The sequence below is a fragment of the Orcinus orca genome, chromosome 16 (assembly GCF_937001465.1).
Source record: "Orcinus orca chromosome 16, mOrcOrc1.1, whole genome shotgun sequence".
Classification (NCBI taxonomy): Eukaryota; Metazoa; Chordata; class Mammalia; order Artiodactyla; family Delphinidae; genus Orcinus; species Orcinus orca.
This window is the reverse complement of record NC_064574.1, coordinates 44,953,653-44,978,587: the sequence shown is the minus strand read 5'-3', so window position 1 is coordinate 44,978,587 and position 24,935 is coordinate 44,953,653.

Genomic DNA, 24,935 nt, shown 5'->3' with positions numbered 1-24,935 from the left:
TCCTCAAGGCAAGCTTTTTCCAGGAAGCCAGTCCCCACTCCCCCAAAATAGAGGGGCACACCCTGTTTTGTCTAAATCTCTTTAAATCATTACAGTCTTTGTCTGTTGACCAGATGTTCAATCATTCTTTCCAGCTTAGATTTTAAGGCCTTACAAGAGATAGTGTCAGCTGGTCGATTCTGTCACGTATATAACATACCAGTGACGCACAGGACAGATCGGGTAGGTATAGCCTCAATAAACCAACAGAAAATCACTGGTGTTTGGGTGGGTGACCAACGTCCATGCAGGCTGAATGATTTTGAAACAAAACGAATTTTTATTCAGTGACCAGTATTAGGCTCCCCAGTTATATCAAGTAATGGACAAACATAAATTTCACTTTTCAGCTGTTTTCCTGGAGCTGAGCCACAAAGTCATGGGCTTTGCACCAAAGGTGACACATGGAGCCATTACTCACTGGGCAAATAACCCTATCACAGGGCAGGAGAGTGACCCTCGCGTTCGCCACCCCCGGGGCTGCCTTGCCTCCCAAACATAAACGGAAGGAGACCCAAGTGCTGCATCAAAGGCATTAGTTCTTGGGTATGTGTAACTCTTTATGTGTTAGATTTTTGCAATAAATGCCAAGTTCTGGCTTGGGTTGAAAATGTGTAAGTAGGTAGCCAGGGCACAAGGGAGATGAGGAAAAAGACAAAGGCACACGGAGGAGCTGGAGTTGATCCTGAATTAACGACAAAATCAAGCTTTTAAAGACCCTAATTGCTGAATTAAGGAGTGTGTGTGTGTGTGTGTGTGTGTGTGTGTGTGTGTGTGTGTGTATGTGTGTGTAAGTCTGCCTGGATCTCAACAGAAGCGGGATATCAGGTTTTCTTTATTTCCACTAAAGACAAAACAGTAAGGAATTGACAAATCATTTCTCAAAGGATTAGGGTTCATGGCAAAGGGTCATCCTGACGGTGGATATGGTGCAAACACTAGGGACGGTTACCCAGGAGAGTTGGGGAATTTCTCTTCCTGGGGCCAAGCTTGGGGGCAGGGGAGGGGGTAGAGAGAGGAGGACTTGCCTCTAGATGATTATTTTGGTGCAGTCTTGGCCTTGAGTGGATGACAAAGCATTCCATCTTCCAAGATCCACTCCATCCTAGGGTTACAACCTCACAAAGACAGAGCAAACTTCTGGTGCCCAGATAAGTGACATTTTGGTGGGTCATCTCAACAAGACAGTGTTTGCATTTCCAGGAGGCGTCTAGCTGGTGTTGTAATCGGGGCAGAGCTGAAGCAACAGAAAGTCCTCTTGAAGGAGGTTGGGTTTAGCATCTGCCCAGTGTCACTCTTCAGAGAAGCCCATCCTGCCCTTCCAAAGGTGTTCAGTCATCTTGACAGCATTCTTGGTCAGCAGGTATTATTATGATAATACCTTGAGTTTATTTAGCACCCTGCACCCTTTCAGGGGAGGTCAAAGCCAGTTCGGAAGTCAGCCAACAACATTTATTGAAGTCTCTTAGTGTGTAGAGCTGTGTATTAAATCACAAGCCCCCGCCAGCCCCATCCTCACCACACACCAGAATCACCTCTGCGGTTGTGGGCCCAGAGCACACACAGCCGCCTGCTCCCTCTGCCCCCCTCCCCGGGCTGCACCCCCCCGCCTCGTTCTCATTCATCGGCTTTTATTGGCTCATGTTTACTTAGGGTTGTAGCAGACCTGTCTCCATACACACTTGGAGATTTCTCCCCTGCACATTCTGTCTGTGTCTGACTAGTCACAAATATCCTCTCTGGGGTTCCAGCTGCCTGAGCCGCCCCCGTAGTTAAAAGCAGGAAGCACAGGATGCACAGAAATGAAAAAGAGCAAACTGGCAAGTCAGTTAACGACGTTTTAACCCAAGGAAAGGAGGAGGCGGCTTTCTGAGGGCCTGTCCACCCGCCCCATGAGTGGACGATGGACTTTGGCCCAAATCCTCAAAGCCCTGCATCTTTCACGGGATAACAGGAAAGGGCCGGGCTCTGGGGGAAGGAATATATGTTGGGACACTTTTCAAATGATACAGGAAATACGATTACCCAAAAATTAGGCAATTGAACCAGGCAAAAAGAAAAAAAATTGTGTCTCCAATGATCACGTAGCCCAAGGATGACATCCATTTTCATTTTGATGAATTTCCACTACATTCATTCTTTCTCTGTGTGTGTTTCTTGGTGTAACTAAAACTGTATTATTTAAAATAAAACTATTTTATGTGCATGTTGTAATATGAAGCAAATGGTCAAATTTCTGACAGCCCTTTGAACTTCTGTGTTTACCCACATATAATGTGGATAGAATATGCACCGCATTTCTAATGCTGTGCTCCAGGAAACCCTGGCATTAACGCAACAGTATTCAAGTGCTATGTTGAAAAAGAATTCAGTTTTATGACAAATTATGAAATTTCAAAATAGAAGTTGATTTCATTTCATGAGATGCATGCATTACTTTTGTTTCTTTTTGTGTTACTTTTCTAACAGAAAAAACAAGTAAGTTGTCATTCGTTTTCACATAAAGAATATCGTTTTCCTGGTGTTCTGAGGTTAGTAATTGCCATGAACTGTGAGTAGCCAAGACTCCTAAAAGAGTGGCCTAGATGTCAATGTTGTGAGTTTCTCATCTAAAACACCACCTGGATCCAGACAGTTCAGGGCTGGAGTGGAAACTTTGTCAAGTCTTCCAGGACGCAAGTTTCTCTGTCTGCAGGACCCAGGATGACACCCCTTTGCAATTCTAGGCAGCAGGAATGCGGGAGAAGGAGGGAGGACAATCTGGTCCCCTCCAGAAAATCAGATTTAAAAATCATTATTGATTGAAATTGTTAGAAAATTCCAAGACTTCATTCTAATCAGTCTGCATTTATTTTTCTATCCTCCACTAACAGAACAGTCAGGGGTGTTGGTGCTCCAGCTACATGTCTCAGTATTTTAATACTCACGGTGTGAGAGGCCCCCCGGGGAGTGGAGAGGGTGCCAGGAGCTCTAGGCTGGGGACGTGAGGGCCAAGTCGGGTGCATGAGAACTTGGGCAGTGATGAGCTCCCCTTTCTCTTTGTCCCCTCAGAATGGCAAGAAAAAAAAGTTCTTGGAAATCGTTTTGCCAAAATAAAAGGAACATACAAATAGTCTTTGATGTTTATTAGCATTAATTTAGCTTTCCCAGTGTGGGATACTTAATACTTAATTTGGAGAGTGAATAAGTTGGAATTTTATTTGTCCTACACCAAACTGTAAAGAGATCTAAAGCCCTAAAATTTCCTTAGGACAGTTCCTGTTGTTAGAAGTAAGTGATCAGCATTTTCACTCCCGTATATTCAGCTTTCTCTTTGGCACAGAGTAAATCCCAGGCCGGCCTCATTTACTTATTTATATGTTTTTTCACTGGACGGGTATTTTTTGAGAACCTGCTATGGGTCGTAGATTGGTTTTCTCAGGAAACAGATCTGAGACAGAGTTTATCATATATGATGCTTATGAAGGAGAAGCCTCAGAATGGACCACCTGTGGAAGGAGGATGATGGGGCAGGCAGAGGGAGGCGCTGAGGTCGATGCAGGCTCGGCCAACCCCAGGAAGGCCGAGGGGCCAGAGTGGCCCTTCAGGTTGGTCAGGATCAAGATAGCTGCGCCTTTGTACCCCTATGACCCTCAGTCACTGGGTCTCCCTGGGAATGCCCTAGGACTGGGCAGCTCCCTGCAGGATCCCCTTGGTGTATTTGTTAGGGTAGCTTAGTGAACCGTAAGAGCTGACCAGAAGTGCATTTCTCTCTCATATAACTGTCCTTACGGGATTAGCCTATGTGGTAGGGCCCGGGGTCTCTCTGTCTTGTTCCTGTGTCATCCCAAGGTCATTGCTGACAGCTGCATGGTCAAAGCTCCACAACTGCTCTGGTCAGGTTTCAACAGTGGGGAAGGGGAGTGCAGAGGGTGCAGCCTGAGGCTCAGACCCGGCACCACGCTCCTCACTCCCCCATCCCCCTCGCTCAGGGCACTGAGTCACGTGGCCACGTGTAGCTGCTGTGATTCAGGAAATGCGGAGCCAGGAGTGGCCTGGCTGCAGTGACCGAGGGAGGGCCCGTGAGACCACCGTGCTGAGTCTGAATGTGATGGACGTGTTGGGGGCAACACAAGAGCCCCTCACCCCAGCTCTTGGTTGCAGCAGGACCTGGAGGGAAGAGCCCCGACCTCACACCCACAATACAGTTTGCTTCGCTAGGAAAAAATAAAAGGACTTCCCTGGCGGTCCAGTGGTTAAGACTTTGCCTTCCAATGCAGGGGGTGTGGGTTCAATCCCTGGTTGGGGAGCTAAGATCCCACATGCCTCGTGGCCAAAAAACCAAAGCATAAAACAGAAGCAATATTGTAACAAATTCAATAAAGAATTTAAAAACTGTCCACATTAAAAAAAAAAATCTTAAAAAAAAAAAAAGAGTAAAGTAGCTGGCATTAAAAAAAAAACAAAACTGTCACACTTCCACCACTGTGGAAGAAGGGCAAGCGGCACTGTGGACAGTAGCGGGCTTGGTGCAGTGAGTCACGGCAGCCTGTACGGGCGTTGCGAACAGATCCCTCGGGGATTTCCGTCTCACTGACTGTGTGCTTCCCGCAGGTCACTGTGATACAGCAGTGCCTGGACCCTGCTTGTTCACCTCGGCTGCATCCTGGTACCAACTGCTCACCTTTGAACTTGCTCTTGCTTAGCCCCACGCTGGAGCTTCTGATTTTATTGGTCTGGCTCCTGGCCTGAACACTGGGATTTTTAAAGTTTCCCAAATAATTTTTGGTACCACCAAGGTTAATAGCAGCTAGCTTAGCAGGAAAAATGATGTTCTGGATCAATTAGGCGCGCGCGCGCGCGTGTGTGTGTGTAAGCAACTTTCTCGCCAAATTTTGGTTAGTAGCTCAGGTGAAATGGCCATGAAGGTGGATCTGGCTCTGGGAAGGACTTGATTTAGAAACAGAAATAAAGTCACCAGAACACTGGGGACCCTCCTCCCCCATGTCCCCAATCCCTCTGTCCCTCTTAGCTGTCTCTCCTCCATGTCTGTCCCCTTCCAGCCTGGCTAAGATAGTAAGATGTTATCAGCTAGGCTCCTCTCTGGATCTAATCCAGCAGGAAAATAGAAGGGCTTCCTTTTATCCTTTTTGTTTTGTTTCCAAAGATGCTATATATATAAAAGAATGAATGTGATGGACATGTATAATTGAAAGTGTGATAATAAAACTGAACCCTATGCACCTAGCACACAGGAAAGGAAACAGAATATCAGCCATGCTTTAGAGACCCTGCTCTGCCACCGTCCCCACCCCCCATGCGGAGCGTGCAGGAAATGCAGCTCCTCTATTGCTTACTTCTGTGCTATTTTTAACTTTATCTAAATGGACTCATGCATATATATTCTTCTATAAGTGATTCTTGAACACAAAGTGGTGTTTCTCAAATTCACCCACGCTGATGCATCTCTCTGTGGTGTATTTTCACTGCTGTATACGATTACATTGTATGAATTTACCTCAATTCATTATCCATTCTCTGTTCCGTGGAATTTGGGTTTCCATATTTTTTCACTATTATTATTAATGCCACGGCAAACATTCTTATATGAATTTCTCCAAGGCATTTAACTAAGAGTGGATTTACTGGGATATAGGAAAGCAATGGACATTTGACCACCAATCCTTTTTGGAAGGACATAAACCTTCAAAAAGATGCATAGTGACTTAGAATCTTAGATTTTCAACAAGTGTATGTAATAATAGGAACAGTTCAAGTGGAGATTTATGTAGGAAGAGGCGGACACACGTCCCAACAGCCTAGCATCCAGAAACAGTATTTAAAGAAAAGATGCTCTTTGTTTTGAACAGAATGTGCTCTGGTCTGTGAAGTAACTCCGTAGCGCTAACCATGTATGAGAAGGCATAATAGGGAATTATCACAGTGACACTAGGTAATATTTACTCAGCTATTTGAAGAACTCTATAGCTGAAGCTTTGCTAATTAGATTCTTAATTCATGAAAAATATTTTCAGAGGATTTAATGATCTGGATAAAGCATAAGTGCAGTGTGTGGTTCACACATTTAAATGGCCCCTCAAAAATTGAGGGAGATGGGCCTGGGACATTTGTGTCACCCCAAACCCATTTGGCCTGCCAAAATCAGAACCGTGCCCTCAACTTCTGTATTTCTATCCTATCAAGGGATAGGGACTCCACTTGAAAAAAATAATTTGGAAAAAAATAAACTCTCTCAGCTATTTTATAGTTTAATAGAGTTATACCAGTCCAAATAATTCTCCTTTAATTGGGTTTGCTGGAGAAAAACAAAGGGAGGGGAAGGAATAGAGAAGACGTGAATTCTTATAAATGCTCTTTTTATTTGATTGAGGCAGGTTTTCCCTTAAACGTTTAGAAGCCATCCTCTAGTTGTTCAAGAAACCAGGGAATTCTGGACAAGGGAGAAATTTGCCACCTCCTTGTGGGTGGTGATGTCCCTGTGGTCAGCAACTGTGTCCTGTGTGTCACTGTCTCTCCAGGGTCTGGACAAGGAGAGCCAAGGAGGAACTGGTCCTTTGGGGCTGTGCTGCATTTGACAGCACTGGGATGCTCTGAGGAGGAGACAGACTTCGAGGGTGTTTCCAAAGGAAAATGAGCCCAGAGAAGTGGGATTTAATTAGAGCAAAAGAGCTTTTGATGGGAATAAAACCTTCCTTTTGTCAGAGAATGAAACGTTGGAATGTGTATGCAACAAATTTGCAATTATTAGTCACAGAGAGGGACAGGGCTGTCTGTCCCTCTGTCCAGAGGGTGGCAGGAAGGAGTGATGCTCGTGTGGTTGTCCTGTACATGGTGGCGTGGCCACACGAGCTTGTCTCTCCTGGTCCCCCCAGACTGTTTCATTTCATGAGGCATCTAAGAGTGCCCTGCGGGGATGCACGCGCTCCCTAGTTATTTCATTTTCAGAACCCATAACATTTCTCTGTCTCTGACCTTCTAAACACCATCGTTTCCCACTTCTTATGCATCTATAAAATGTGTCACTCCAGGCATTTTTATGCTAATGCAGTTGTTAATGGTGCTAGACAGGAAATATTTTCTTCTCCTTCACGGACTATTTTGAGCTCCCTTCAAGATAAAAAGCTACCAGTGACATATATACACTACCAAATGCAAAATAGATAGCTAGTGCGAAGCAGCCGCATAGCACAGGGAGATCAGCTCGGTGCTTTGTGTCCACCTAGAGGGGTGGGATAGGGAGGGTGGGAGGGAGACGCAAGAGGGAGGGAATATGGGGATATATGTATACGTATAGCTGATTCACTTTGTTATACAGCAGAAACTAACACATCATTGTAAAGCAATTATACTCTAATAAAGATGTTTAAAAAAAAGCTACCAATGAGATACACACACACCCCTATATATATATGTTTATTTTATGTAACATGTGTGTATATATGTATATATCTTTTATATCTAATATCTATCTTTTGATTTCTAGGATTTCTAGGATTGATGAGCTTATAGTTAGTAGGCTGTAATTTAAGAGTCAGTTGGGCTAAATATGGTTACTTTAGGTTTTTTTTTCGTGGGCATGAGAAATTATTTCTTTCATCCTCTGTTGTATAGTTTAATGAATGACACTTGTTGAATTAAACTTGTTGTCTGGATGATAAGTTGACCATTCATTCCAATCTTATTATCAGGTGAAAGAAAATAAGGCAACAGCATCATTTGATGATCCGGAGAGATGCTGACTGACTAGGACACAGCGGTAACCTGGCGGTGGCGGGAGACTGCTCTGGGATTTTCTCACTTACTCACCTAGGAGATGTTCTTTCCTCCTATGCATCTATATATAAATGTATGAAGATGTAGCAGAAAAATGAAATGAAATTAACGTTTGGAGATGGGTTTCCTGTGTTAGTTCTGGTCCTCTTTAAGGAAGCATCCTCGGGAAGGCCGGCCGACGTGTGCCCGTCTCTTCTCCCCACAAATCCCCATCATAATTATTTGTTGTCCTATAGCTCTGCATGCTGGAATCAGGGCTGGCATGGGACGATCAAACAAAGCGCGGGCGTGTTTGGCAGGGGCTGGGATGTGAATACACATGCTGCAGAAAGTCCAGCTGGGCCCTGCCACCTGTCACTCCTGGTGGGGCTGTTTGCTTGGATCACCCCCAACGTTGGGGGTGACGAGATGCTGCTTGGAGAGAAAAATGAAGCCTTGGCAAAATGCTTTGACATCGTGAAGGGTTTGGCAATTCACCCGGTTATTCCGTTTCTTTCGTGACCTTTTACACTTGAATATTTTCCCTTTCTCAAACATTTGTTTTCAACTCTCCATAAACACTGTGATTTTATGTACATTATTAATCTTAGGGTAGAGCATTCAACCAAAGGCTGGGAGTAGGTTTTGCTCAATGGTGAAAAGGAACCATCACTTCAATAACTGGAAAGACGAAGTTCTGAGTGTGGGATTTCTGAAATGTTGTCCTCTTTCAATAAAGCTTGCTTGATTTTTAGTCATAGTGAAACGCACGCTCTGGACCTCTTCATTTTCTTCAGATTGTCCGGAAGATTAAAGAAGAGAATCCTGAAGAGAGGATTAAAACTATGAGGCAGGAAATGAGGCTTCAGTGCTGGAGCCGTGGAAGTTTGAGGCTTACCTGACATGATTCGTGTTCACAGCCGACTTGGTAACTCAAATACAGGAAAACCAAAAGGAACTCAAATACGAGAAATGCTGGGAGGCTTATGACTCCACAGACCGTCACTACCTTTTGTATTCTTCTTGAGGACTAGACGCCAGATGCCACCTACACAATCCTTTCTTTTTTTATATATAAAGTGTATTTAATCAACACAGTAATATGATCTCTCAACTTAAGTTGAGGAAAATATTAACCAGGGAAAAACATCACCAACATTCTTGGCACTTAAAGGTTAAAATATGAAACCTAGGTGTATTTCCCATTGTTCTTTCTCTTGAGTCAGTGAGAAATTCTTAAACAAAACGCTTTTCCCCTCTTTTTCCAGGAGTTTTATTTAAGGTGAGAGAGGCCAAATAATGAACTTGACTCATCTGCACTGCAAGTGTGTGAAATAATTCTAGCTTTGCTTGAAGGTACAGAGTATCAACTGAAATTTTTTTAACATTCTCTGTTTTTATTTAACATGATCATTTATCCCCGGAAGGAGACAGAAGGGGAAAGGTGCCCTGTTCTGAAAATGGCTGCAACAGCTATCGGTACCTAGCTGCTTCCAACACGTTTAATTTCTGTATAAATGAATTAAGGACCAATCCTGAGGCTCTCTCTACAACCCTGGATCCCAAAGGGTGATTTTTACAACACTCATCTGAGATGTTAAGTACCTGTTACTTAAAAAACGGTTCCGGTTCCGTGGTAGAGTGTCAACCAAGATGAAAGGGCTTCCTTGCTGCCCTGAGATTGTTCGGTATCAGGATGTGTAAATGTGCCTGTGACCACCCAGAAGACGCTGCAGTATCCTCCACACACATAGCCAGATAATTTGACCGCCCCCAACACATGCATACCACCACTTCAGAGAACATGTTTTGGGAAAGATGAATGTGTACATATCATTAAACCCTAGTGCAATCTTATCTCCCAGGACATAAGTTCTGTTTTACTCTTATTTTCACATTTTTACTCTTTCATGGCCGTCCTCACATTCAAAACTAAATTTACCCAGAAATATTGGTAGGCTGTAGCAGGGTCAGTCAGACGTCTGTGCTCGTGATCACTAGGGCTGCAGGTCGGGACTCCCAGATCTGGGACTCTGAATGTGGAGAAACTCCCAACTTAGTTGAAAATCAGCTCTTTCACTAAAGAAACTTTCCTTTGGAAGTTTTCATTAAATCACTTGTCTCCAAGTTTTTGTATATACTGTATTATTTAGTAGATGCTATCCTTAGGCTTTGAACAGAGAGGGAAACAAATTAGAAGCTCTTAAAAATATAACTGCGTGTGACTGTTAAAAATAACAGCCACCTCTCCAAAGAGATTTCAGAAGAAGTTTGTAATAACATGTTTTGGGGTTGCAGCGAGGACCAGAGAAAGCAGTGTGAGGATGCAGTGCAGCATAGGATGCAGGACCTAGTAAACATCAGTGTGTGTTACTGTCAGAGGCTATGACATAGTGAAGACACTCGCCTATGATGAGTGCACCTTGCCTTGCACTGACAGGAAACATGCCTCAGGGAAGATGAATTTGGAACAACCTATCAGCAAAATGACTGTGGGGTTTATGAAAAATTATGAAAAGACCGAAAAACAAAATAAATAGCATGCATCTGTTGACTGTTTGCTGTAGCTCAGGTGATCTCCTTGGCGTGGGTACCGCAGCCTTGCACGTTTAGTTAGGTAAACACGATGCACAGGGGCCCGAAGCCATCTCCGGAAGCAGACAACTGGCATCGAAAGCCAAAGATGGCATCATTCCTAACGTGAATACCTCACCCTCTGATTTCATTTTTTTTGTTGTTGTGGCCTCTCCCTCTGCGGAGCACAGGCTCCGGACGCGCAGGCTCAGCGGCCATGGCTCACGGGCCCAGCCGCTCCGTGGCACGTGGGATCTTCCCGAACCGGGGCACGAATCCGTGTCCCCTGCATCGGCAGGCGGACTCTCAACTACTGCGCCACCAGGGAAGCCCGGTCATGTAGTTTTTGTCCTTTATTCAGTTACTAAGGTGTATTACATTGATTCAATTTCTTCTGTCCTTTATTCAATTACTAAGGTGTATTACATTGATTGGATTTCTTCTGTTGAACCATCTTCCATTTCTGGGATAAACCTCAATTAGTCATGATGTATAATTCTTTTTATATTTTGCTGAATTTTGTTTACTCCTATTTTGTCGAATATTCATTCATACCCATAAGGCAAATTGACCTGTAGTTTTATTTTCTTGGGATATTTTTGTAAGGCTTTGGAATCAGGGTAACAGTGACCTCATAGGATAAGGTGGTCAGTATGCCCTCCTCTTATTATTATTATTTTTTTTGGAAGAGTTTTTGAAGAATTGATGTTAACTCTTCTTTATTCATTTTGTAGGATCCATCAGTGAAGAAATCTCATCCTGGACTTTTCCTCATGGGTAGATTATTATTATTATTACTATTTCAATCTCTTTATTTTTTTATAAGTCTATTCAGATTTTCACTTCTCATTTGGACATTTTTAATAGTTCGTATCTTTCTGGGAATTTTATTCAGGTTATCTAATTTATTGATGTGCAATTATTCATAGTATTTCCTTATACTTCTTTTTAATTTCAGTGAGGTTGGTAGTAGTGGCCCCTGTTTAATTTCTGATTTTAGTAATTTTAGCTCTTTTTTTTTCTTATTGACCAGTTTAGCTAAAAGTTAGTTCATTTTTTGTTGATCTTCTTAAAGAACCAATTTTTGGTTTAATTGACTTTTTCCCTACTTATTTTCTATTCTCTATTTTATTTATTCCTGCTTTAGTATTTCTTTCCTTCTTCTTGTTTGGGGTTTAACTTGCTCTACTTTTTTTTTTTGTATTTTTAATGGGGAAGGTTATTGGCTTGAGATTTTTCTTCCTTTTTAACGTAGGTGTTTACAGCTATAAATTTTCATTTAAGAACTTCCTTAGCATCACCCTGTAAGTTTTATTATGTTGTGTTTTATTTCTTTCATCTCAAAAAATTTTCTAGTTTCCCTTGTGATTATTTCATATTTAATCCATTTTTTTATTTAGAAGTGTCTAAATAAAAAATCCACATATTGGTGAATTTTCTTCTATTATTAATTTCTAATTTTATTCTCTTGCCATCAGAGAACACACTTTTTGTGACTTCAGTCTTTTAAAATTATTTTAAAAGCTTATTTTATGACCCAATATGTGATTAGTCTTGGAGAATGTTCCATGTGCACTTAAAAAGAATGTGTATTCTATTGTTGCTGGATTGAGTGTTCTACAGATGTCTATTAGGTCCAGTTGTTTTATAGTGTTGTTCAAGGCTTCTATTTCCCTATTGATATGTCTAATTATTATATCTATTATTGAAAATGAAGTATTGAAGTAGCAATTCTCCCCTGACTTCCAATTTCCCTGTCTCCCTTCTGTAATCTATTTTTCTCCAAACATTTATTGCCATCTGATAATTAGGTAGTTTACCTTCTTACTGATGATTTGTCCAACAAGATTCATCTTCACTGGCTAGAAGAGTGCCTGGTACATAGTAGGTATACAATAAACAGGTGATGAATGAATAATGGTTTCTTAAATTTTCACACTACACTCTGGAGGTTGAACTATGATAAGACTTTTTAACTATAAATTACTATAGAAAGGTTAGTATTAGCTAGATAATATTTAGATCTATTGAAAACAGCATGTGTGATGAGGATAAATTGTGAACTGCTGCTAGAATAGAAAACAAAACCAACTGAGCATTCCTGGTGCTGCCTGTGTGTCTGAGCCCAAACATCAGGACCCCTGCTCCCTGGACTTTGACACCTCTCTTGTCATTCCCAGAAACATGGGTTTGACACATTGATATATCCTACCAATCACAAATTATACATTTATCTTGTAAGTCTGCCTTCTTGTTGTCACTTAAATACTTGCAGTGTGCCCCTCTCCCTTAAGACGTTGACCTCGATGTCCCCAGCCTGACTCCATCCGCACTTGCTTCTTTGCTGGCTGGTTCCCACCCACCCTCCACGTCCCAGCTTATACGTTAGTCTTGCAGAAGCCTCTCCAACTGCCCCATCTAACCTGCCCCCTACTTCCTCATTATCTTATCATATGTGCTTTGCTCCTAGCGCACACCTCTAAAACACAATTTGTAGTTATTTCATTTACTTATTGGTTTACATGTTTATCATCTGTTTTCACAGAGTGGAATGCAAGCTCTATGAGATCAGAGACACTGTTTCAGTGCCTGGCCATTTGCATTAGCTCAATAACTATTTATTGAATCATTGAATGAACCCAGGCCTTCAGAAATGATTCCTGGTTATACACCAGTGTCACAAAACACTTTGCTTCCTGCAAGTGACTTTTTAAAAATTTTATTGAAGTATAGCTGATTTACAATGTTGTGTTAATTTCTGCTGTACAGCAAAGTGATTCAGTTATACACACATATATATATATATATTCTTTTTCACATTCTTCTCCATTATAGTTTATTATAAGATATTGAATATATTTCCCTGTGCTATACAATAGGACCTAGTTGTTTATCCATACTATATATAATACTTTGCATTTGCTAATCCCAAACTTCCAATCCTTCCCTCCCCACCCTCCTTTGCAATCACAAGTCTGTTCTCTATGTCTGTGAGTCTGTTTCTGTTTCAAAGATATGTTCGTTTCTGTCATATTTTAGATTCCACATATTTTAGATTCCACATATGGTATTTGTCTTTCTCTTTCTGACTTACTTCACTTAGTATAATAATCTCTAGGTCCATCAGTGTTGCTGCAAATGGCATTGTTTCACTCTTTTTTATGGCTGAGTAATATTCTATTGTGTGTATGTATATATACGCCGCATCTTCTTTATCCATTCATCTATGAATGGACACTTAGGTTGCTTCCATGTCTTAGCTATAGTAAATAGTGCTGCTATGAACACAGAGGTGCATGTATCTTTTTGAATTAGAGTTTTGTCTGGATATAAGCCCAGGAGTGGGATTGCTGGATCACATGGTAGCTCTATGTTTAGTTTTTAAGGAACCTCCATACTGTTCTCCGTAGTGTCTGCACCAATCTACATTCCCACCAACAGTGTAGGAGGGCTCCCTTTTCTCCACACCCCCTCCAGTATTTGTTATTTGTAGACTTTTTAATGATGTCCATTCTGACTGGTGTGAGGTGTAGTTTTTATTTGCAATTCTGTAATAATTAGTGATGATGAGCATCTTTTCATATGCCTATTGGCTATCTATATGTCTTCTTTGGAGAAATGTCTATTTAGGTCTTCTGCCCATTTTTTAATTGGGTTTTTTGTTTTCTTGTTATTGAGTTGTATGAGCTGTTTGTATATTTTGGAAATTAAGCCCTTGTCAGTCACATCATTTGCAAGTATTTTCTCCCATTCTGTAGGCTGTCTTTTCGTATTGTTTATGGCTTCCTTTGCTGTGCAAAAGCTTGTAAGTTTGATTAGCTGCAAGTGATTATGAATGTTGACATCTATGCCCAGAATATGGAGGAATTGTGGTGTCTCTGTATCTTTTTTATTAATATTTCTCCTTATTATAGAGATTGTATTCTAGATGTAAAAACAAAACAAAGGTGCAGAAATGTATAAAATAAAAAAAAATCCTATAACACTATCCTCTAAAAATAACTGTTTATTGGCAATCTTTCCAGATTAAAAATGAGATCATCTTATGTAAACAAATTGAATCTTGTTTTTTAATTGAATATTGAACATGTTTTCATGTTGATATTTTGTGACAGACTTCATTCTTTCCAATAAAATTTTATTGTGTGGAATTTACTATAATTTCCTTAAACAACTTAAGAATCCTCAACTCTTCAGTGTCTCTTCCAACACAGTCATCTGATCTGTGTGTCTTTGCTAGACTATGTTGAACAAGCATTGGAAACATGTTTTAAGAGAAGGACCAAGAACAAAAGTCACAACTCGGGTAAAGCTCCCTCCATCCTCCCGTTTCCCTGGAGTAGAGGCAGCAGAGAGCAAGGGCGTCTCAGATGTATGAGACATGTCAGGAAGACATGATTCATTTAACCACATGCCTGGTTAAATTATGAAACTTGTACTGGTTCTCTGGGCCTTTCTTTTGATGCTAGAGATTTAGATCAGTGTTTCCCAAACCCTTCATAAGAGAGCTTGTGGAAGAGATGGAAATCTGAAGTAGCTCTTCAGAGGTTTTCTGTGAAGTTTCTGCAGTTTCACTAGTGAGGTGGTTAAGAGTATGGACACTCGCATCATTTTTTCTGGGTTGTTCTGCTACTTTCTGACTATGTGGCCCTGGAGGGCCAATGTGTACTCAAGTCTGAGAAGCAAAAACCTGGATGTTTTTATTGGGTCAAAATCCCTCAGTTTTAATTCAAACTATTTGGGTGTTTCAGAGACACAATCTCCCCTTTTTCAGAGACAATGCAGTCATTCTTTTAAATAAGGCTTAATGTTGGTACAAGCAAGGAAATTGAAGTTGGTACAGGGCCAGAAGCTCCCATATTTATACATAGCAATCTGATCTCCTGGTGTCCAGGAGAGCAGGCATAATTTCAAGTCTGATTTTAAAATTTCACCTGTTTCCAAGATTGTAAAATAGTTGGGAGGTTGTTACTGAGTAAATAATTCATTTTACATAGAATATCTAACCAGTGAAACCTTATTTAACAAACACCTTTAAGGCAACATTTCTCCAACCTGGTGTCAAAGAACAGGAGTAGTGTGAGATGTTCAGCAAAAAAAGATTTTCCTGCTCAGAAAAGTTTCTGCAGCATTGAGTTCTCAGGGTTCACCTTGAGATTCTCAGTGAGCTTTAGTATATCTCTCTCTGAAGAATTGTGCAGAAAAACGAGGAAAATAGTGTCTGGGTCTGAGTTCCTTGAGAAACAGACCAAGAAATAATGCTTCACTTGCAAGTGGTGGTTTGGGAGCAATGCCAGAAAGCTGTTTGGGAGCTGGGAGGAAGACAAGAAAGGGAGGAGCCACAGAGCCTTGTGATTGACAGGCTCCTGCAGAGGGGACCAGGCTGGCTGGAGACCTTCAGGGAAGGTGCATGTGACCTCAGCGGGGGAAGAAGGCATGCTGCTTAGCCTCCCATCCAGTCCATCACTGCCCGTGATGCTCCTGTGCTGTCACTCCCTAGCTTTCCTGACCTGGGCTGCATAAGCCGAGGGAACACCCCAGGCACTGAGCTGCGTGTCCTGCAGAGGAGGCCGTGACGTGCACTAGACAAATAGGTGCTGTGTGGTTGCAGGGTCGGGGGGCACCCCCTTCTCCCTTACACTCAGGATTTCTCCAATTTCACCATACAGTGTCTTTCCCTCTCTCTCCCTAGGGCATCTTTCTTTCCTCTTTTCATAACAGCTACTAACATCATATTGAACCAATGGTTTGTAGAATACTCTTGGGAATTTTTAGTTTTAGTTTATCATTTTCCACCCTTTTTTGTCTCTCCAGATCTGTAGCATAACCAGGAAATGGGGGGTCCACAGGTGTACTTTTATTAAAGAATATCTGGGCTTCCCTGGTGGCGCAGTGGTTAAGAATCTGCCTGCCAATGCAGGGCACATGGGTTCGAGCCCTGGTCCGGGAAGATCCCGCATGCTGCGGAGCAACAAAGCCCGTGAGCCACAACTACTGAGCCTGCACTCTAGAGCCCGTGAGCCACAACTACTGAAGCTTGTGCGCCACAACTACTGAAGCCCACGCACCTATAGCCCATGCTATGCAACAAAGAGAAGCCACCGCAATGAGAAGCCCATGCACCGCAATGAAGAGCAATCCCCGCTCACCGCAACTAGAGAAAGCCTGCGCGCAGCAACGAAGACCTAATGCAGCCAAAAATAATTTAAAAAAAAAAAAGTTGGTGATAAGATTTTTTATTAAAAAAAAAAAAAAAAGAGTATCTGATGGGCAAGCATGCCCAGGTTGACATGCTTTCCTTAGAGGGAATTCCATGATGGTCCAGTGGTTAGGACACCGTGCTCTCACTGTCAAGGGCCTGGGTTCCATCCCTGTTCAGGGAACTAAGATCCTGCATGCCACGTGGTGCAGCCAAAAAGAAAATGTCTCAGGCCGTTGCCTGTTCCAGTTACTATGGCTGTGTAACAAGCCATTCCACTTAGCCATTCCACTAAGTTGTGTAAGTTAGTGGCTTAAAAAGTGAAATAGATTAAGCTCCCGGAGCCTGTGGGTCAGAGATTCAGACAGGGCACCATGGACACGGCGCGCCTGCTCTGTGCTCTTGGGGCTGTAGACGGAAGGTGGAAGGGGCCTCACTCACATGGGGAGCTGGGACGACAGCGGAGGCTCCTGCGCATGCCCAGCCCCCGGGGCTACTCCAGCGCAGCAGCCTTAAGGCAGGCAGGCTTCTTACACGGGGGCCTAGTGCAGGTCCCAAGAAGAAGATCCAGATGGAATCGTGTCACCTGGTATGACCTTGCCTCAGACGCCGTGCACCATCAGTTCTACCACATTCCCTGTTGAGGAGGTTTCACAGGTGTGCCTGGTGTAGAGGGAGGACACACGGCCCCTCGGAGAAGAGCAGCGTGGAGAGGGGACAGGCAAGGGTGCAGCCCACGCCGGCCAGGAGTCCCCGCTGCTGGCGAGACGGACTTCTCCGGCGTTTCTGGAAATGTCCGCTTGTCCACATCCTTGCGTCCACATTCCTGTGCCACGTTGCATTCTGTGCAGCACAAGAGGAGACATTCCTCCTCTGCTCCCGGAGGCCAGAGGTGCCTCCCGCACCTGGTGTGATGCTGTTCACAGCAGGTGCTAAGGTGTGTGTTTTGAACGAGTGAGTACATTGCCTCTCACTTGATTTTAATGTCACTTATGAGGAGGGAGGGGAAGGAGAAGCAGCAAAAGCGTCCAGCTTCGTGGATGCCATCAGCTTTCCCTCTATGTCCCTCACCCCTCATGACACCCATGGGACAGGTGCTGTCCTTACTGCCATTTGATGGGTGAGGGAACTCATGGCCAGAGGGTCCGAACGCCACGGCCAACAGCACACAGGTGGTGAGAGGGACAGGAAGGCATGTTTTCCTGGCAGAGGGTCCAAGCTTTTGCATCCCTGGCCCTTCTTCCCTTGGAAGGATGGGGAAGCAGAGCCCCGTAGAGTTTTATTTCAAACCCCAGCCCTCTGATCTCCTCCAATGAGTGGTCCAGAGACGGCGGAGAGGCTGGGTCACCCTCCTCCACGGCCCTCCGCACAGGGATGACTCCTCCTGTCCTGTGCACTGGCTCCCGCTTCCCTCTGCATGCCACGTGGTGCGGAGTCTTAGCCCTTCAACTTAATGTGCAGGAACTTAGCTTTGTTTTCACGTTTTGCTCAGGCAACAAATTCATTTCCCCATAGCTGAGGCAATTTGCCCTGCCAAGCTATCTTAGTGCCCCTGGGACACGGGGAAAGGCCCCCCCTTCTGCGCGTTTGGGTCGCAGCCTGGGAACAGCTGTTCTGAATGCCCCCCCACCAGACCTGCTTCAGCTGAAGGCCTCATCTGTCCCTTCAATGAACTGCTACTATTTTAAGATTGAAAGAGTTTTACGAGATTTAAGAAGTTTATAGTTTTAGACTGAGTAAGATTGAGCATGAAGAATTCAATTGAACATTTTCAAGAGAATTCTTACACGAGGCCCGTAAATTCTGAGACAAGTCAGCCACAGATTCTAGCAGAACTGATCTGCATGAAACTCCCTCTGAAACCTCCTCTCTGGTGAGCTCTGGAAAATATTTGCTGCCCACAACCCGGGGGGACGGCAAACATCCCCGCCAGGACTGGGGCTGGGCGCCGCGGGCTGGCACAGCTGCAGCCACGCCGGTTGGCCCCGGCCTGCGGCCTGTCACAGGGTGTTTACCTGAGGATGAATTTCGAGGCCATAGGGTCCGACTGTGTCTCGAGGTCAGAGGAAAATGTGCGCAGCTATTTTAAAGCTGGGGGCTGGTCATCTTGTCCACAGCCTGCCACTCACAAGGACAAACAGGCTCACCTAGGGAGGGGACACTGTCCAAACAAGGCCCGTGACACTTCAGGGGCTGCCTTCAGACTGAAAAGAAAGAGGGACAAAGGGTCTCCCATGCGCCTGCAGAGAGGGGCACATACAACCCCAGGGGGCATGGTACCAGCACATCCCTGTCCGGGGGCAAGGCGTTGGGGGAACTTGATAGAGACCCTGATGGGGACTCCAGGGGCGCACCCACGTCTATGGCACCTGTGCACACAGATGCACACATGTGCATGTGCTCACATTCATACACACACACAGATGGACACAGTCACATCCATCATACACCTACACTCACACACGTGCACACAAATGTGAACGCACACGCATAGGCATGCATGGACATACACCCACACTCACCCGTACACACCTGTACACCACACAGACACCTGTACATACACATCTTCGCACACAGTGCACACACACACAGGCACACTCACACACTACCCCTCACATTTGAACACTCGAGCACAGGGTCTCAGGGTCTCTGAGCCTTCTCAGAAGGTTTGGCATCTCCGGCCGTGGACTCCTCCTGGAGCCCAGGTGGCCTGGCGGTCCATGCTCCCTTGGACGCTGAGTGGAGTTTGGGTGGAAGCAGGTTTCTGCTCTCCCTCCTCCAACCTCTGTGTGCAGCACGGAGACTTCTGTGGTGTCTCTGAGGCTGCCTGGGAGCCGCGGGCGGATTCTCCTTGGTCGGTTGAACCTTCATGCCCAGGTTCACGGACTCCAGAAGTTCGTGAGCGATTTGCCTTTTCCTGTTTGATTACCTGTATTTTGTCAATTGAAGTTTGTCCTATGCAAACCGGCCCCCTCTCAGCATCCTTCCCTCCTTCCCAGGTGCTCTACAATGGTGGAGGATGAAGCCACCTGCTTGTCTCTAACCTCCAGTTGTCTTGAAAAAGGCAAGCCTAGCAAGTACGCACAAAACTCACCATAGGGAGCTTCAGATACAGATGGTGAGTCCGGGCACTTTTCCTGTATTATCTGGAAAACAATGTATTTTTGGACATTTAAATTATTGGTACCGCACAGAATATTACAATAATTTTTGTTAAAATTAAAAAGTATTAACACTTCTTTTTCAACCAATCAAATCATTTTAATGTTCCCGTAAATCCTTTCAGGTCTTATTCATATGATCAAATAAGAAAGTAACTGGAGTTTTTTTAAACAATCCACATTCAAGTTCTTCTCTGAATCCCTGGGTCCTAACCCTTATTCTCCAGAATAATCAGACACCCTTCGAAGTAGACGTTGATGCCTTTGGAGCAGGCAGTAAAACTGAAGAAATTGGAAGGAAGGGCCACACAAGATTCAGTCTTTTTGTGTGTGTGATAAAATACATGCCACAGAACCTTAGTCATTTTTCTTTAATTAATTAATTAATTAATTTATGGCTGTGTTGGGTCTTCGTTTCTGTGCGAGGGCTTTCTCTAGTTGTGGCAAGCAGGGGCCACTCTTCATCGCAGTGCGTGGGCCTCTCACTATCGCGGACTCTCTTGCTGCGGAGCACAGGCTCCAGACGCGCAGGCTCAGTAGTTGTGGCTCACGGGCCTAGTTGCTCCGCGGCATGTGGGATCTTCCCAGACCAGGGCGCGAACCCACGTCCCCTGCATTGGCAGGCAGACTCCCAACCACTGCGCCACCAGGGAAGCCCACCTTAGTCATTTTTGAGCGTATAGTTTAGTGGTACTAGGAATATTCACATTATTGGCAACCATCACCACCATCCGTTTCTGGAAACTTTCCGTGTTGTAAAACTGAAACTCTGTCCCCATTAAATGCTAACTCCCCATGCGTCCCTCCCCCAGCTCTTGGCAACCACGATTTTACTTTCTGTCTCCGTGAATTTGACTCTTCTAGGTACTTCTGTACCTGGCATAGTATGTATGTATTCTTCTGGGACTGACCTATTTCAATAGGCATAATGTCTTCAAGGTTCATCCATGCGGTAACATGAAGTAGAATTTCTTCACCTTTTGGCTGCTGTCAACACTGGGGCTCGTAGTCTTTTTAAAAGACCTAATAACTCTAGATTTCTTGTTAAATTGCCCCTCACTTGGCTGTTCAGAGTCTTAGTTTCTGTATCTGTAAAGTGACTTGACCAAGGCCACACAGAAGCGGGGCCGTAAACCAGAACTGACACCAAGTTCTGTCTGTGGCTCAGAAGAGCAGCTCAGAGCAGCCCCAGCAGGACCCAGGGGCACAAGGGGCTTATTGCAGGAGCCCCTTGGCCCTCAGCCATGCTCAGCAGGGCAGCCCTGCGCCTTCAGTGGATTTGTCAGGCAGGTTGCCAGAAAGAGGTAGATCCCCGGGGGACCCGTTCTTAGTGGGTCATCAGGTACCAGTCGGTGTGAATTGGGTGAAAGTGGAATTTCTCCAGCTGGAGTCCCTCAGTGCGCGTGCGCGCGCGCGCGCGCACACACACACACACACACACACACACACACATATCAACACCTGAGAGACCAGTTCTTCCTAGTAGAGGCAACAAGGACCCCAAAAGAGAGAGCGCAGCCCCAGAGGTGGATGAAGCCCCGTGGCTGGCAAAACTTGAGAGCCGGGAACTGCACGGCCACAGGGGTTATTGAATGAAGAGCTTCCAAAACTCAAGTCCATCATAATCAGGAATGTTTATTTCCTGTTTTGTCGTGTTGATGGTTCTAATTTCACAAATGGATATTGTATTTGGAAAAAGAAGCATTGTTTATTTCTTAAGGCATTAAATTAGGGGAAAATGCATTTAGAAAATGTAAACTTACATGCAAAAATCGATACCTGTTTTATTCTCCTCCCACAAAGGGCAACATAAAATTAAAAAATTAATCCTGGGGGAAATACAGAGAGCAAAACTTACACTCCCTCCTGTGCGTCCTTCCTGTCTGGCCACCACTCCTTTCTAAAGTCTATCTTAAAAGATCCTTGTTTTTTTTTTTTTTTTTACTTCCAAGACCTTTTTTTTTTAAACTTTTAAAAAATTTTATTGGATTATAGCTGATTTACAATGTTGTGATAGTTTCAGGTATACAGCAAGGTGAGTCAGTTATACATATACATATATCCACTATTTTTAAGATTCTTTTCCCATACAGGTTATTACAGAGTATTGAGCAGACTTCCCTGTGCTATACAGTAGGTCTTTATTAGTTATCTCTTTTGTATATAATAGTGTGTATGTGTCTCTCCCAATCTTCCAATATATCCCTCCCCCCAACCTTAGCCCCTGGTAACCATAAGTTTATTTTCTACATCTATAACTCTTATTTCTGTTTAAAAAAAAAAAAAAAAGACCCTTGGAGGAGATAGAAGGAGAGGGAGAACTTCTTAATCTCCTAGGAAACAGGAAGGTAGGATGCTGGGTCCCCACAGCAGAAGCGACTGGTACTTCCTCCCCAGCCTCGGGTGTCCCTCCCCCTTCACCAGCAGTCAGCTGGGAGAGAGAACCATCTAGGTGGGTTTGTAAACAGCAGATCTTCCGAGAGGGAGGCCTTTCATCTCTGCCCTAGAAATCCTCCCATCAGAGGATTATCACAGTTAACGCATGTCTGGCCCCCTTCTCAGCAATTCTGATATAATTGTTTGGGGAAGGGGGCTGGACACAGGAGTTTTGATAAAGTTCCGCCTGTGATTTTAATGCACAGCCTGTATTAAGACCTGTTTTCTTTAGGTGAGGGGAAACCCAGGCCTCCCACGGGGGAGGGTTCCCCGCACCAGCGAGGTGGGGCAGGAGGGTCCTTGTCCATGTTCTGTAAGCTCAGCTCTCCTCCAACTCCCAGGGGAATCAGGACTTAGAACCAGACTTGCCCCCAGTGGACAAGATTTCAGGAAGGGAAACGAACCTATTTCCTGTGGAGGCAAAACCTATATATGCTGGTGACCAACAAATAATCTTAAATTCTGCCAATATTTTTAAAGAAATGAGTAACAGTGATGGCCGTGAACCTCCCACCTCGTGTACCTGCATTAGCCCCACCCCTGGCTGAAAGGTCTCCCTACCCTCCCACCCCCGGCTGTTCCTGGCTGAAATGCCAGCAGTGCACGAGGGGCCCACGTGCTGTCAGCCGAGCGTGAGGGGGGATTTTACAGCTCTGCTCTCCCTGGCTAATGGCCCCCCTCGGTCCTCTCCCACCTACAAGACTGGGTGCCAGCTCTGGGGTTTATCCTCGTCTACGGGGATGAGAAAGGAGGGGACTAGTTACTCTAACTAGAAAGGTCCTTTCTTCCCTTACATCACTCTGAAGGGTCGCATTTGGTACCTGGACCTGGACAGCTGGAGACAATTACAAAACGAGTAAAAACCAGCTCAGATGAGGAAGGACAGAGCTGAAGGGATGCTCATTCCTAGCTGGGCCTTCTCAGTGCTCACTGGCTTAGAACCACATCTGAAACAGATAGCAAAGGATAGAAGGAATTTGTAAAGATAAGAGGATGCACTGCAAAAGGGGAATTGGGTGATCCCTTCCAGAACTTTCCAGCTAGCTCTTCGGAAAGCCACTCAAGGACTAATTAGAGCAAGTGAAATAACAAGAGTAATAGACAGCTATGTTTGCTAATGCCTACCATTGCCAGGGACTGTGCTTTATCTTCGTTATCTGATTTAAGATTTCCATGAATATAGCAAGACAAGCAATATTGTCCCCACTTTACGGATGAGGAAGCTGAGGCTCAGAGAGGCTGATTCACTTGCCCATGGTCACGCAGTCACTAAGTGCAAGCCATGGATTCCAACCCAAGCCTGTTTGATTTGAGGCTGTATGACCTCCAGTGTCAACCATCATTTCTTCATCAAAATATCTCCTATTTGGCATCCTCACTGCTGCCCTCCCCCCTACTCTTACTAGCGGTAACTGGGTTACAGTTCATTTTGCACAGCAGTGTAGGGTGCAGTGTTACCAGAACAGTCTGCTATTCAATACCCTTCTCTGTATCTATGGGATGAAGTCCTGGGTGTATCACCCTCAAGCCCGGTACAATAATTCTCCAGGGAAACAGCCTAAGCAGGTACACATTCCTGACCCTGGCCTTTCTCTCCTGGGCTCCCTCCTGAAACCCTCCCTCCTTGTTACTTATTGAGCTCCCGCCTGTCCTTCAAGGGGCCGTGTGGGGTCACGACAATCACGGACTCCGGAGTCAGCCAGACCCTGGGTCATTCATTAGCTCCGCAGTGGGGCTATGGGGTCATGAATGCCAGACAGAAAACACAAAGGACCAGAAGATGCCTGATATTCAATAAATCAACATTTTGAAAATTGAGTCACATCCAAGGAGTGAGTCGGGGCCAGGACGTTTCTATGTTGACTTGGACTCCGTCCTTCCAAGCTCCCTTTCTTGTCTGAGTTGAAGTGTTCTTCTTTTGCTTCCCCTCCCCCAACACTTGCTGTGAAATTCCTGGTTCCTTCCAGCTGGGATCTCACTGTAGAGTATTCCCTTCTCCTCCAAATGCTTCAACTTTGAAGCAAATGAACTGTAAATTCTTGAAGACAACTTCCTAGTGGGTTTTATGCTTTTTTGGACATTGTGCTAGGTATACAGTGGGTTAGTAAGAACATTCTGGCCTCTGATTCATCGAAACAGTTATTTTCGGGCTCTGTTGGAACAAACTCCAAAAGGTGACTGCGGGCAGTGCTGGGCTGAGCGCTTATGGGAAGGCTCAGATGTTTGGTGCTAACGCAGCACACCAGGACCTGCAGGATCTTCCACACCAAGGGTGAAAACCCACACCCCGGAAGCACACACCACACCCCGGCCTCAAAGCAGGGCCGTTCACCTTGCTGCCTTTCATACCCAGGAACAACTTGATTAATACAGATGATAAGATACATCAAAGTAGTAATTTTCCAGCCTGTGGAGAAGAAGAGCTCCGGGGAGAAGCAGAGCAGAGCTTCTTGGGAAAATCATACCAAGTGTGGCCTCTGGGCTGAGTGACACTACGCTTCCTAACCAAGATATACTTCACCGAATTTAGGATGCCACGGGCTGTAAACTCATCAGTGTTTATGCGCACTAGAAAATAAATACTGACATTAAATTATCAACACAATGGCTAAGACTTCGTCAGTGGTCAAGAACATGACACTATTATAAATAGTAAAGTCTAACACGAAAAGCATGCTTTAAAATTGATAAAATATTGTATGCACTATTTTTCGAGTTATAGTAGACATCTCCTTAAGGCAGATTTGGTAAAGTTCAAATTTATTTTAAAATGT